Raw genomic sequence first — 15,843 nt, 5'->3', positions numbered from 1 at the left:
GTAGTCTCCCACATTGGCCATCAAATGGGAGAATGTTAGGTTTAATGGCCGACCTCCCATCACTAACTGCTACTAACTCTAAGTGTACAGCTATACACTTGTGTGAGCCACTAACACTAAGTACAATGTATATTGTGCCTTAGTGCATAAGGTAGAGAAGAAAAAAAGGGGGCACATAGTACGTGTCGGCTCTCCCCCTGCAACCTGTGTGTGTGGCTATGGTGGTGTGTGTGTGAGTGTGTGCGTATTCCTCTTCCGCTGTGCTTTCGGCTCCTCCCCTTCACCATACTGAATCCATGGGCATATCATCCTTTGTTGTGTTCGTAATATTCTCCCATGAGAGCAATTTTCCTCTTTTTCTCATCATTCATGAGCCTATTGATGTCAAACCACACCACGTTCACTCCCTCACCCAGTAGCAACCTAAAAAAGTCTAGCAGATGACGGTAGCACTCATGTGCCTCCTTATAGATCTGTGGATCATCAAAGAAGACAGGGTTGTCATCGAGGAAATCGGCATCTTTAAAGACCCTGTCATAAACCAATTCTGCATGGCCATGGACAATGTGCGGATACCTCGGGTCCATGTATGTGAAATGGTATGAAATGATCAATTGTTGGGCTTGTATAACATATCCATCCTAACCAGAACAGTAGCTTGGAGATTGTTTACTTTGATTGGCAATGACTCTGGGTCAATGGATGTCTGATTGGATGCCTCTAGCCACCCCTGTTGATCATTGATGAAATGTGGATAAACTGGTGAGCTTAGGCTTCTGGGGGTGAGGGGTGACCTATTTGAGGTGGCTATATTGAAGAGATTCCCATAAGCATATCCCATTTTCTCTCTGTATAACGCCAGAGATTTTGGGAAGATAAAGCTCCACAGAGATGAAGTCCATTCCATTACCGTGCATCCTGCATTTTATTACAATCACTAAATATGGAGCAACTTTGACTTTAAAATTGATGTCGTGACTACCATAAGCTATGGATTCGTCTCTCCCCAGCGACTTCCATAACTTAGATTGAACTAATTTTTTGTGAATGATGGTGGTTGCTTGAGGTATTCCTCAAAATAACCTGTCATGGCATCTGTTGATGATGCCAAGTCCATGGAACACTAATCATTGTTGAGGAGTGAGTCAGGGAAACGTGACGAAACTGGGATGGTGAATGCACAAAGAAGCAAACATGGTGCTTACAAGTGTTTCCACTTTTGCAAATCCAGGTGCGGTAGTGAGCCGGGTGTAGCCAACACTCAAAAAACCCATGTGAGAGTTTAGACGAGTCACCTTTCCTGCATGTTCCCCTTCAAAAGCAAAACATGTTATTGCTAAGTAAAAACAGTAAGGGCCTCTACGCCTGGCTTTCTCGCCAGGATGGGTAAATGGGTATGCAACCCAATCATGGATTTTTTAATGCATGCACCTGCGCCCTTTGAACCGATACATGCCAAATTCATCACAAGAGGTCAAATCCATGCTGTGTTTCTTGTTTTGGAAGGCAAAAACCTCCAAAAAATGGCACTCTTCTAGAGGGGACTCACAGCCTCTCTTGCCTATGCACTCTGTAAATATGCTCGGATGGTTGTTGCCCTTCATTGCAATAGCCTTGAAATTCTGAAATGAGCTTAAAACTCAGAATCATTGTTCATCACAAGGCCATTGAATTCAGCTATACGATCAACCTTGATACCGCTTGCTGGTGGAGCCATGGAAGCTTGAACATTGTATGGTGGCGTTTCTTACTATTTACATAGCCATTTGATCTTTCATACTTTTGACATGTCTCTTGACATGCAGGAAACCTACTCCTCGCCTTGAGAAATATCCCCATCAAATATTCCCATGTGTGGCTTGCCTCGACGCACATACTCCTCAAGGTTTTGATTCTTCTCTGAAGAAGGGACTACCATGTTTTGCAACTCATGGAGCTCCAAAGTGTTAGATTCGGATGACGGATGGATTAAATCTTCATAGGTACACGCTGACCAGCTTTGAAGGCCCCTTTTTCGTACAAGTGTTGGGGTTTTGATGTTGCTGCTTTATGATGAAGAGGGAATTTGGAGGGCGTGCAATTTACCCTCAAATTCAGCCTCCTGTTTGGGCTGGGGAGAGTGTTAAGTATGGAGCCTGATTTACCCTTGTAATTTTCTGTGGTAAAAGCGCACATTTGTAAGGCCCCCATTATGAGGAGAAGCCATCGTGTGTGAAGGAAAATCACTCACCGGAAACCAAAATTTTCACGGACAAGAATCAGGGGCAACTTTAAAGGTAGGGGATGGAGGCCCCCGAGACTTTTTTTCACCGGAATATTCTTTTTCATCGGAATATTATGGCCGGACGGCGGCCGGAAAGTGGTTGGAAAACAACCGGTCGGTTGGCCGGTGGTCGGAAGTCAATGGCCGGTGGCCGAATTCAAAAGCGGACTTGTCTTCTCAAGGGCGGCCACACATGGGCGGATTGGAGGGTCCGATTTGGACTTATTCGCACAAGGGCGGCTACACATGGCCGTCTCTCATAAGAGAGGGCAACCCTTTTGGCCTATAAAAGGAGGCCATTTCTACACACATTTCATAGTGTGAAGTTGATGCAACAAGGTGAGTGTGAGGTGGTGAGAGTGAAGCAAGGCGGGAGCTCCATTAAGGGTATAATCCCTTTGTAAACTACTTCTTGTTTTGAAGTACTAAAGCCATTGAGTGGCTGCTTTCCCGTGGACGTAGCCCACATTGGGTGAACCACGTATATCGTGTGTACTCTCTCTCTCTCTCTCTACTCTATAATCTTGTGTATATAAATCTGTCTCTCTCCATTAAGTAATCTACTCAATTATCTATTTAGCTACGTCTTATTTCCTAACAACTGGTATCAGAGCAAGGTTTGCTCGTAGCTAAATTATCTCAAGGAAAGGATTCCTTGAATTGAGTGGGAGTTATGGCGGAGGAAGGGAAGCTCAAGATTGAGAAGTTCAACGGCAAAAACTACCAACATTGGAAGATGCAGATTGAAGACTATCTCTACCAGAAGGACCTCTATTTGCCACTAGGCGGTCTTGCGAAGAAGCCCACAACAATGGCAGATGAAGCATGGATTGTCCTTGATCGAAAGGCAATGGGAACAATCCGGTTAAGCTTTGCGTCAACGGTGGCCTTCAATGTTTCGGAGATGAAGACCACGGAGGACTTGATGAAGTCACTTGATGACTTCTACGAGAAACCATCCGCATCCAATAAGGTATTTCTTATGAAGCGCTTGTTCAATCTAAAGATGGCAGAGAATGGTTCAGTTGCAGAACACCTAAATGACTTTAACAGAAACATAAGTCAACTTCGATCAGTGAAAATCAATTTCGATGACGAAGTGCGAGCTCTCCTTATACTATCATCTCTACCGGATAGTTGGGACATCTCTACCGCATTACCTACCTAGCAATCTCATCGTGTATTCTTTGGCGTAAGGCACCGTCTTGCAGAAAGCCACAGGCTTGTAAGATGCATGGATAGGTGATTGCATTCAAAGAGAGGCCATGTTGGGCATATTTTGCAATTAAGTAGTTATAAGAGACGAGATTCTGGGAAGGAAGTTCATCCAGAATATTTTAAGCTTGCATGAGGGAATCACATCTAGTGAAAACAATCCAGATATTTCTTACAACAACCGATTCTGAGGACATTTGAGCCAAGGATAAACCAACATTTGGCATACATACCAAGCAAAGTACGTCAAACAAGGCATGTGTTAGAGGGAACAATGTAGAAAGACTAACCGACAACCGTGGGTAGTTAGGAACAAGGAGAGAGATAAAAAGAGAATGTCTATATAAACTATACAAAATTGGTATACATGTTTGTTTCTGTAAACTAATAGATTTTGGCTTATAGTAGTTCAATTTTAAGTTTCTTTTTTTATCTTAAAAATTTAATTCGATATGCTACTCTGAGAATATAGTTATGCAAATAAAGAAAAATTAGTATTAATAATGGTTCATAGGAAATAAGTATGCTTTCAAAAGAAATTGGAACTTTAAATCATATATAAAATTATTTTTTATTTAAAACATGTTTTTTTTTTGAGATGCACTTTGATGTAATCTAACTACTTTCACAAATCGAAGTTTAGTATTTTTCTAGATCACAATTTATATAATTTTCTACTATAAATTGCCAAGCATAAATTATAATTATATGATTTTTCACATATATAGTTCAATAACATTTTTAACCAGCAATTTTAATTTTTAATTGCATAAAGTATATTTATATGATTTCTCACACATACAATTCAATATTTTTAACCAGCAATTTCAATTTATAATTGGAGGTAGTGCCCTCGTCTACTGTAGACAACCTTGTTAAAACTCTCTCTCTCTCTCTCTCTCTCTCTCTCTCTCTCTCTCTCTCTCTCTCTCTCTCTTTTCTTTGTTGGACTACATAAGGAGTCCTTAGTGAAGGGTGGATTTTTAGGTGCAAATCTGGAGCATTGGAGAAAGCTTGTCGATTAATGCCACATGACAACCTAATGATATTTTTAAATTATTTTGTATAGGGCCTTGTGAGAGGGTGTTGACATTTGTGTACCTTTGTCTTTAAAGAGGGGCATTGAATTTTGTGTCAAACATTATGTTTTATGCCTTTGGAATATATTGTAATTTCATTGTTACACTTTTTTTCAAAAAAACATAATATTGTATTGTGACACTACATGTTTAAAAATAATAGTGTCACTTTCTATTTCTCTCAAAGAAGCTTTTGATTAGGATTTTCTTGTCAATAGCCTTATGTAGGCCATAGTGAATTTTTACCTTGTTTATTTTTATTATGATTTTTGGAGAAGGTATAGAGTGCATAACAATCATGGAGTGCATAACAATCATCCAAAATTCTTTGTTTGAGAAGACTCCATGGCACAGTGTTGAGAAATACATGCTCATTATCAAAGTAACATGAGATTCCTCAAACACCATATGACCCACAAAAGTCAACATCTCAGTGAGTGATTGCAAATTGCATTGAAAGGTCTTGAGAGCAGAAAACCCCAAAAGTTACTTTGAAGATAGTCAATTTATAGTCGACCAAGGGCTGTCATACAGATAGTATAAATCCCCACCATTCCTTCACTACATGACAATTCCAGAAGTTTGATTGTTTCTAGGATGTTGTAACTATTACGTCTGCCATTGCTAATGTTTATTTAACAAGCATACATCCCATTGGCAAAGAGCCTATGTATAATCTTCACAAGAAATGTTTGTGCTTGCATGACATCTAGTGCCCCATACACTATCCAGAACTTGCCTCCACCAAGTATCAGGGTGCATCTAGCTAATACATCATGCATGGAAATTGGTGCTTTCCATCATTGATATTGCCAGTTTGGAAGAGCCCGATTTTTTTATTTTCATTCTGCATTAGTCACAAATGAAACTTGAAGCTAGTTAATGAGCAGTTGCTCCCAATGTATGCCAAGTGATTCTATACCCATTTGGCAGTCTATGTAACCTCCTAGCTGCAGAAAAAGACAGAATCTATTATATCCTTTGAATCCCCTTCCTGCGGATGAATGTAGCTTTCTTCTTAAGAGCATAAGCACGAGGATGTTTAAACACAAAGCTCCAATATGGTGACTCAAAGGCAAGGAAATGGTATGTGTATCTTGTCCTTCTTGACCAAATAAGACATGTATACAAGCAAACACAAACAATTGACCACATCCGAATGCAATTTTAAAGGTGCAAAAGAAAACAATTTGTTCCAATCATCAAGGACCCAATAACCATGATGATAAACACCTGCATCATGCACAAATTGCCAAATGCATTCAATCTAGAAACCTTGACCATTTAGAAAAGTATATAGCAAAGTTCCTCTCCTTGCCTAAGTATGAGTCTCTAGCTCCAAAATCCCCAAGCCCTAATTGTCTTGGTTAAGCCATAATGTCTGAGCTCACAAAGGCTCAAAGTAAATCCATGAAAGGAAAGAATTCTGTTAGGGTCATTAAGACCTTTTACATTATAGGAAGGAAACTTCATATATTAGCAGTCGATAGAACGATTATAGTAGCACCATCATCATCCTCTACTTCATTCATTTGGACCTCCAAGTTGACTTTAGGTGAATCCCTATTCCCATGATACCTTTTGGAGATCTCCACTGCCTCATTCAAGGCTACTATGGTGTCATGTGAGGGAAGATTATGGCACATTTCATACACAGATTTCTCATCCAATCAAATCTCTCTCTCTCTCTCTCTCTCTCTCTCTCTCTCTCTCTCTCTCCTCTCAACAAGTCTTGAGTTCAAGACTCTCCGATAGATCTTTGAGGTCTCTTGGGATTGTTCCTACAACGTTAAAATTTCCTCTCTCTCTCTCTCTCTCTCTCTCTCTCTCTCTCACGCACGCACACACACGCACACACACACACACACACACACGCACACACGCACACACACACACACGCACACACACACACACACACACACACACACACACACACACACACACACACACACAAATAAATACTATACCACAATCTTATTTGCATGAGTTGTAGAGTGGAAACTCGCATGTCTAGGAAGAGCCCAATAATCCTTTGCCATTGTAGTTCTAATAAGTAGACTAGGGATGACAATCAAACTCTCACCCCAAATGAACCACAATAACCAGTATCTAAAGGAAGTAGCACAAAATTACATTGCATTGCTATTGGATTGAAAGGTGCCCATTGTATTTGCTTGCCTAGCCTTTGACTTTGAAAGGATTTAGAGCATCAAGCAATGATCACAACAACGACCATGGCGATTAAGCTAGAATCCCAACAAAGATGTGTGCACCTATGGCTTCTCCTTAAAATGGGAGCTTCAAATGTGCAACATACGACAAAGTGAGATACATGCTGATAGGAGGGCGTTGAGTATATAATAACACCCTCCCTCAACGTCCCCCCAAAGATGAACTAGGTTGGCTGAGGACCCACTCCAAGTCGTTGAAGATGTCAAAGTAGCTGGTCCTTCCCAAGATCTTTGGTGAATATATTTACACAATTGTCTTTATTAAGGCAATACTCAAGCTCTACAATGGCATACTCAATAAGTTCTTTGACAAAATGATATTGAATCTCAATGTACTTTGTGCATGCATGAGAAACAGGATTTTTGGTAATGGCCATGCCCACTCCAACTACAAAACAAGTATGTGGTCTAGTGTTACATAAGAAATCAAGCTTCCAACAAGCTTTTTATTATTCTTGACGTCCACTAAGGGTAAAGAGACTTCCATGGATAGTTTAGTATTGAACTCCAAAGGAGCACTCACAATTGCAATCTAGCATTCCAAATGCTTTTAGGATTTATGTTGCATACTTTTGTTGAGAATTAAAGGTCCCATTTGAAGTTTTTCATACTTCATTTCCCAAGCAATAGTGTAAAGCCTCAAGTCTGTCATCTCAAACTCCGAGCTTAGACTCTTGCGGGTCTCAACAATGTATTCTTTATAATCACATGTGGGAGTCAATTCATCTACATGCAAGATAACAATGGCATACATCTCATTCTTCTTTAGCACATACAAGTTTGCGTCAGAAGCACTTCTTCTACAACAAAGATTATTCCTTAGCACATACAAGTTTGCACCACAAGTACTTCTTCTACAACAAAGCTTTTTTATAAAACTATCTATTCTTTCCAATTGTGCTCTTGGTGCCTACTTTAGGCCATACAAAGCCTTTTTTAACCTACAGACCTTATTTTCTGAATGGGGAAACTCAAACCTTGGTGGTTAAGATACATATGCCTCCTCCTTGAGTTGTCCATTTAGGTAAGAATTTCCCCATTCTCCTCCCTTGTGTGTTAGTACTATACTCACCATCAAGATTTTTGGGAGACATTGGCAATAATCTTTGATTTCAGTAATTCTATGGAGTCATGCAACACAGGATTTTTCACAATACTTTGGATTATATTTTTGAGCCAAATTTCAATTTTGAGCATGTTTTGGTCTTCTTTCTAAAGTTAGAGTGCATTCGCGTGCAAGAATGCATAGGTTTGCATTCTTGCAAATCTCCCATTTTGGTGTAAGAGAAAAACTTCGTTGGTGCTAGTCCCACAACAACTATATAGTAGTGTGAGGTGTTGTATTATGTATATGTATGCATATTGTGTTCACAAGTGTTACCATATACATGTGGTAGTGATGTGTGTGAACACATTAGGATCGCCGGGGCATTTTTTCCCTCTTTAGGAGGTTTTTTCCGCTGTACATTGTATATATGCCCATCACTCTAGAGCTATCTATCTTTCCATTGCACACTAAGTAACACGCTCTCTATTGTGTTCCTTGAGCTTCCTTCGTCCTCTCCAAGCTATGTGTGTTTCTTTGCAACCCTAATTCCAACAATTGGTATCAGAGCAGGTTTCATCCTCCCGGGCTTAGTCGCCAACTACTCTAGCACATGCCTGCTCACTTTCTCTAGCACACGTCTGCTCACTTTTGGGCTCATTTTGGCCTCTGTTTCCACTACAGGCAGGTCTGCACAGACAATTTTGTCATTTTGTGCAAAATTTTTGTCAGTGCCTTTTTTGCATAACAGGTGCCTTACAGTCTTCTACGGTTTGTGCTATATAGCACGTGTTGTTCCTGCTCTGTTTCTCCTATTTTTTCGGGTAGTTTTCACATCAGATGTAGCATTTACCATGGCTGGCAACAATACAGATGTCTTCAAGATGTTTGCTGTTGAGGAAAGGTTGGATGGGGACAATTACCCTATGTGGGCTTATATAATGCAACACATTCTTGTGTCAAAGGGCGAGTCTAGAATATTGTGTAGGGCATTGACGTACGTCCTGGTTTTGAGGATGTATGCGATGTTGAGGATGTTGCAGGTCTTGCTGCAAGGATTGCTGCTATTAGAGTTGTTTTGCCTACGGTAGAACAAGCTCGTTGGGATGTAAAGGATGCACAGGCTCATGCATTGATTGCGTTTTCTGTGAAGCACACCATTGTTCCTCACATCCGTTCAACAAAATCTGCAAAACAAGCTTGGGATATTTTGGATGGTCTTTATGCAAGTCGTAATGAGGCTAAAATTTCTTTGTTGCATAAAGAGCTGGAGTCAAAGATTATGCATGAGGAAGATGATATGGACACTTTCCTTGCTAGTGTCAAGGATATCAATGAGCAACTTATTTCTGCAGGTGACATCATTTCAGAGAATTCCCTTGTGCAGACTGTTCTTGATGCCTTACCAGATTCTTACCAAACTTTTGCTAACACTTGGAGACTTATGACCCAAGGAAATCCAAAGTTGTCAAGTTTGATGCATTATGCACATTGCTGTTGGAAAAGTCACTTTTAAAAAAAAACAGGACTAGACAGCGTGCAGTGAATAGGGTTTTATTACTTCTCAAAGAAAGGGTGGTAACAACAATGCAACCACTTCTTATGGTTCTACTGCAAGTGGCAAAACTTCTGTTCCCAATGCTTCTGCTGGTAGCACATCATTTGGCAATTCTCATGATAAGGGCAAAAAGAAGATGCGTTGTCATTATTGTAAATCTAATGATCACTTGATCAAGCAGTGTCCTAAGTTAAAGGCCAAAGAGGCTAAGAAGAAAGACGGTGGTTCCACTGCAAATGCTGGTTCCACTACAAATGCAGCCATTGTTGAGTCTTTTGTAAAAGGAGACTGTAATACTGCTGTTGATGCAGAATGGCCTTTTAGTGCAGAGTGCACTTACAATCCTGCTGTCCATGATGCATGCATGTTGCTGAAGATTTACATGTGTGGTATTTTGATAGTGGTGCTACAAAGCACATTACCTCACATCGTGAATTGTTCACCTCTCTTGAGTAAGTCCCTCATGGGAATTTTGTCACTTGTGCCAACAATGTCTCTTATCCAGTTCAGGGAGTTGGAAAGATTGTGCTTACTGCTGCTAATGGCAGTTCTTTCACACTTGTTGATGCACTTATGTACCTGGGATCAAGAAGAATCTTTTGTCTGTATCTGCACTTGCTAGACTTGGACTTGTAGTCAAATTTGTGGATGATAGATGTACAACTCATGATCTCAGTTTTGGTGATGAAATCATTGCATCTAGGATTTTGTGCCATGGGCTGTATAAGCTCACTTTGTATGACAAGTGTGGACAAAATTTTGCAAATGCAGTTACAGATTCAAGGACTATTTCAGATGCAAAACTTTGGCATGCACATTTTGGTCATCTGAATTTTGCCAGTTTGCTGCGTTTGCAAAAATCTAATATGGTTTCTTCTTTGCCGCCTCTTGAAGCGCCTGTCAAACATGTTTGTGAAGGCTGTATTTTGGGTAAGATGCAACATTCTAAGTTTCCAAAGGATGGTTCAGTTCGGGCCACATGTAGGTTGCAGCTTGTGCATAGTGATGTTTGTGGGCCCATGTAAACTCCATCCTTGGGCAATTACCTTTACTTCGTGACTTTCATTGATGATTACTCCAGGCATGCATGGGTATTTCCTCTTAAAGCAAAGTTCGAAGTTTTTATGTGCTTCAAACAATTTCTGGCTATGGAAAAAAATGTCTCGAAATGTACTATGGGCACCCTCTGTTCTGATCGAGGGGGGGATTATATGTCTTATGAATTCAATGCATTTCTGTCTAGTCGTGGGATAAAACACCAATGTACAGTGCCTTATACACCTCAGCAAAATGGTATTACTAAGAGGAAAAAAACGTCACTTACAGAAATGGCACGATGTATGGTCAAAAGTCAAGCTTTGCTGCATTCTTTTTGGCTTGAGGCCATCATGTGTGCCACTTATGTACTAAATAGGTGTCCTACGAAAGCTTTGCAGTCTATTACTCCATATGAAGCATGGCATGATAGAAAGCCTTCTATTGAGCACATGTGTGTTTTTGGCTGTTTGGCATATGCTTTAGTGCCACAAACACAACGCAAAAAAATGGATGGTAAGGATGTCAAATGTATTTTTGTTGGTTATAGTGCTGAAAGCAAAGGTTACAGGTTATATCATCCGCAAATAAAACGTATTCTCATTTCATAGGATGTAGTGTTTGTGGAAGATTCTGTTCAGCCCTTGCTGCCATGTACTAGAGACAGTAATGTAAGCTCACAATACATTTATGACACTTTGTTGCCTCTTTTCAGTGATGGAAATACAAATGTAAGTTCCAATGAGGCAAATGTACAGCCTATGGGGGTTTCTAAAAATGTTACAGATCAACCTAATCTGATGCAGATGTACATGATGTACTTGATGAGGAAAGGGCTGAAAATGAGCAGGCTAGAGGTATGCCAAAATGGATGGTGCACACTTTGCGTGACAGTAAAATTGGATGCACCTTTGTCTAGTCGTACTCGTTTAAGCTCTCACCATGCATCTTATGCATCAGATTGTTATGATTTGGCTATGTCTAGCGTACATGATGTTGAGGAGCATCTGTCTTTTGACGAAGCACAGAACTCAAAAAATTGGATGGCTGCCATGCAATCAGAATATGATGCACTTATAGAAAATGACACATGAACTTTATGTGATTTACCTCCTGGCAAAAAGGCCATTGGTACGAAGTGGGTTTACAAGTTGAAACGCAAGCCGGATGGTGAGATCGATCGCCATAAGGCTCAACTTGTTGCAAAGGGTTATGCACAACAAAAAGGCATAGATTATGAAGAGACGTTTGCTCCCACTTGTCGTATGACTATTGTGCGTTTTCTATGTGCATTGGGAGCTCATTTTGGTTGGGATGTACATCAATCAGACATTGTTACTGCTTTCTTGAATGGTGACATATTTGAGGAAGTTTATGTAACGCAGCCTCACAGTTTTGTCAAGAAAGGACAAGAGGACAAAGTGTGCAAATGTAAGAAGGCTTTGTATGGGTTGAAGCAATCTCCTCGTGCTTGGTATGAGAAAGCTGACACTCATTTGGTCAAACAAAGCTTTTGTAACAGTCCAACAGAAAACACATTGTATGTAAAGTGTGAGGGTGATGTACCTCTCATTGTGGTTCTTTATGTAGATGATTTGCTGATCACTGGACCAAATGAGAAACATATTGCTGAATTTAGGTCTGATTTGAATGCTACTTTCAAGATGAAAGATTTGGGGTTGTTGCATCATTATTTGGGCATACAGTTTAAGCAGTGTGATTGTGGTATTGCCTTGTGTCAGAAAAGTTACATAGAGACATTGCTATGTTTGGACTTGAGGATTGCAAACCTATTGCCACTCCCATGGAAACAGGTTTGAAGTTGAGGCTACATGATGCTGGAGATCTTGCTGATGTCACTCTTTACCAAACTGCTATTGACTGGCTCATTTATGTATGCAACACGAGGCCAGATATTCAATTTGCAGTCTCACAGGTCAACAAATTTATGCATAGCCCAAGGTCTAAGCATTGGCAGGCTGTCAAGAGGATTTTTCGCTACCGTAGTGGCACTTTACACCTTGGCTTGTTTTACCCCAAGGGGGGATCATTGCCGCCAGATTTACATGCTTTTTTGGACTTAGATTGGGCTGGTTGTTTTGACACGCGAGTGTCCTCAAGTGGTTTTTGTTTCATGCATGGAAGTTCATGTATATCATGGTTGAGCAAGAAGCAACCTACTGTGGCCACTTCGAGTTAAGTAGTACAGGGCAGTCTTTACAGCCACGGTTGAGTGTGTATGGCTCAGACGCCTTATGGCTGATTTGTGTGTTGGACAGGACACTGCCAACATATCTACACTGACAGTCAGAGCGCATTGGCAGTTGCGAGGAACCCAGTTTTTCATGCTCGCACAAAGAACATTGAGGTGCATTACCACTATGTCAGGGAGAGGCTCTCAGCAGGAGAGATCAGCTTGGCTTATGTGCCAACACAGGACAACCTTGCATATATTTTCACAAAGGCATTGTGTTGTGAGAAGCTCAAAGCTTTCCGCAAAGCTTTGGGCTTACTCCCGTTTGTGGACTGATCATGTCCTGAGGGCATGGCACTTCCCTTTACTCATGTGCCAGCTCTTGTTCACCGCATCACTCCAGGGGGGATTTGTTACCATATACATGTGGTACTAATGTGTGTGAACACATTAGGATTGCTGGAGCATTTTTTCCCTCTTTAGGAGGTTTCCCCCCCCGTGCATTGTATATACGCCCATCACTCTAGGGCTATCTATCTTTCCATTGCACACTAAGTAACACACTCTATATTGTGTGCCTTGAGCTTCCTTCGTTCTCTCCAAGCTATGTGTGTTTCTCCGCAACTCTAATTTCAACAACAAGTTCTGATGGATACAAGCAATTTTTGGTCCACTGCAAGTTTTTATGATGAGTTTTGATTTTTTGCAAACATGTCTAACAATGATGGAATCAATGGTCTTATCAGGGTAGATCTGGAAAAGAAATACTTCATGCTTGGAAGTTCAAAATGACCAATTTTCTATTGGATCAAGATTATGAGAAGTGTGATGAAGGTGAACATGAAGATGCACAGTGATTCCTCAGGAGAATACTATCCCTCAATAGGTGAAAACATACAAATACCAAGGAGCACGAAAGGTCATGTATTAGTCATCCACTACTCTGGAGAACTCTATGTTTGGGACCTATACAAAATGTCAATTCTCCTAAGGATGGGTGTGACAATTTGTTTTTTCGAGATATCACTAACAATAAGGCAAGGAAGTTGCAATAGCTGATGAAGGAGAAGAATGAGGTGCTACTCACTTTCATAATTTTGATATTATGTTTGAAAAACAACATTTCTTGAGATTGCATGCAACTTAAAGGCAGTTTTCAAGCGGGTATACTCTATAGTAAAATGTTGTTTTTTATCAGAAGAATAGGCACATTGAAAATATTACAAGGCCAATGATAAATTAGAAGAATATGCCTCATTGTTTTATGGACGAGATAAGTTTCTACAATTGTACACATTATGAGAAAGATTCCTGTTTGTGATATACACAATATGACACCCACAAAAATTTTTACTATAGGAATACCTAATTTTGGGAAACCTTAAAGTGTTTGAATGTATTGCTTATATGCATGTTCCACATTATTTGTGAATGAAGCTGGACTCAAAAGCTGAAACATGAGTGTTTACTTGGTATTCCTTGAGCAAAAAGGGTATAAATGTTACCACTCTATAACATCTCAAGTGAGAGTGAGCATGGATGTTGTTTCTTATGACATGAAGAGATGGTGCACTAATGTAAAGGGGATAATTTTGGGGCTCATGTAAAGGAAAATGTGGGTGCACAATCATAGGTTTGAGTGGAGTACATGGGTCACCCAGTTCAAGTAATGCAAAGAACCCATGGAGTGATAAATCATGTGAAAGAGTAAGTCTGAAAAATTCATCAAATGTATCAAGAAAGGGTAATAAAAAGTTTAATGAGTTTCAAACTGTTGGGTTTGCTGGATTGTGTTCGGTCATCTGTCACTAACTCCCTCACTAACTTACTTACAGTTTCTTTTATCCAACTGTATAGACAATACATTACGAGCCATACACACTATCTCGATATAGTGTGTGATGTGTAGGAGGGCAAGGCTCACCCTCACCTGTGTCTGCGTACTCTTGTCTCTCTTGCACTCTCTCTTCTTGCTCCTGCACTCGATCCAACAATTGGTATAAGAGATTTGGCTTCTTGAGAGATGGAGTGCTACAGAGAAGTGAGCTTTCGGCTATGGTGAGCTTGTTTTTGGTGGAAGCTTAATTGGTGAGCAACCACCAGATCTGTGCTCATGGAAGCTTGAGGGACATTCCCAAGCTTGAGAGGAGGGTGTATTGCAAGTGTGTATGCAGCCATACTTGCAAGAAGAATGCATATTTTCATTTTCGCAGGTTATTTTTTGGGCTCCATAATAGTGTTTTTTGCGTGACTTTTTCATACGGAATGTGATTTATGCAAGGTTAGGGTGTAACCTGGGGTTTCAGCATGCTCCGGATGCAATCGTGATGTACATTTGGACTTATTTGACCTCTAAAATTTCTGTAGTAGCAGTTGTTTATTGTGTGTCGAGGATTCCACACATGGTTTGCTCTCGGATGTGAGAGTAATATTGGCTGCAAGTTTGCTCATAGGTGAGAGGATACATTGTATGATCTGTGTGGTCAGATGCTCAGAGAGTTAGTAGCACTTGTTTGAGGTCCATTGCGACAACATACAGGAGATGCGATAAATATCTTGCCGTTGCCGATTTGTCTTGTCGTTATTCGACACTTGCAAGATACTTTGACACCTTTGTGAGCTGAATTTTCAGCCAATTGGATTGATATTTGGGATGCTATTACAAAGGGATGAAATTCTCAGCCATACATAGCTTTACAAGTGCCATATTTTTGGCAGTGGTTGCATCTCAAATTTTGTTCGTTTATGCATCAGTTTTTGGCATAGTTTTCTCGACATCAGACAAGATACACAGGTTATCTTCTACGAGCATTTTGAAAGTGATTTTGGAGTTTTATACACAGAGGTTTCATGCATTGAGAGCTTGGCATGGTTTATGTGTCTAGGTCATTAGCAAGCTTGCTTGACTAGACTATTTTATGCACAATTGATTCCAGAGTTGGGCTTTGATGATCTTTTCTGATCTTCCATACGCTATGGCTATTATGTACATCATTAGTATGCTCTTTTGAGAGCGTTTCTTCACAGGATTTGACCACAATTTTGGTCTACTCCTAGAGTTCTCATCGGGTGGGAATTTTTCAACATATTGCTTGCATTTTTTTGGCATTTGTTTGTGCGCATATCCTGTGATTAGTAGTGAGGACTGTACATTATTTGTGAATACTACCATCGTACACTTTTGTGGAGCCATATTTGGCTTGTACGACAGTCCTGACCATTT

General features: G+C 40.3%; 1 pseudogene; it reads right to left on the bottom strand.

The window, feature by feature from the left end:
- Positions 1-1,033: 1,033 nt before the first annotated feature.
- On the bottom strand, positions 1,034-2,119 carry LOC147456317 (zinc finger CCCH domain-containing protein 56-like; annotated as a pseudogene).
- Between the last annotated feature and the right edge of the window lie 13,724 nt (positions 2,120-15,843).

Source organism: Adiantum capillus-veneris, chromosome 6 (genome assembly GCF_014529385.1).
Source record: "Adiantum capillus-veneris isolate H3 chromosome 6, ASM1452938v2, whole genome shotgun sequence".
Classification (NCBI taxonomy): domain Eukaryota; kingdom Viridiplantae; phylum Streptophyta; class Polypodiopsida; order Polypodiales; family Pteridaceae; genus Adiantum; species Adiantum capillus-veneris.
This window is presented reverse-complemented; position numbering and strand designations above follow the sequence as displayed.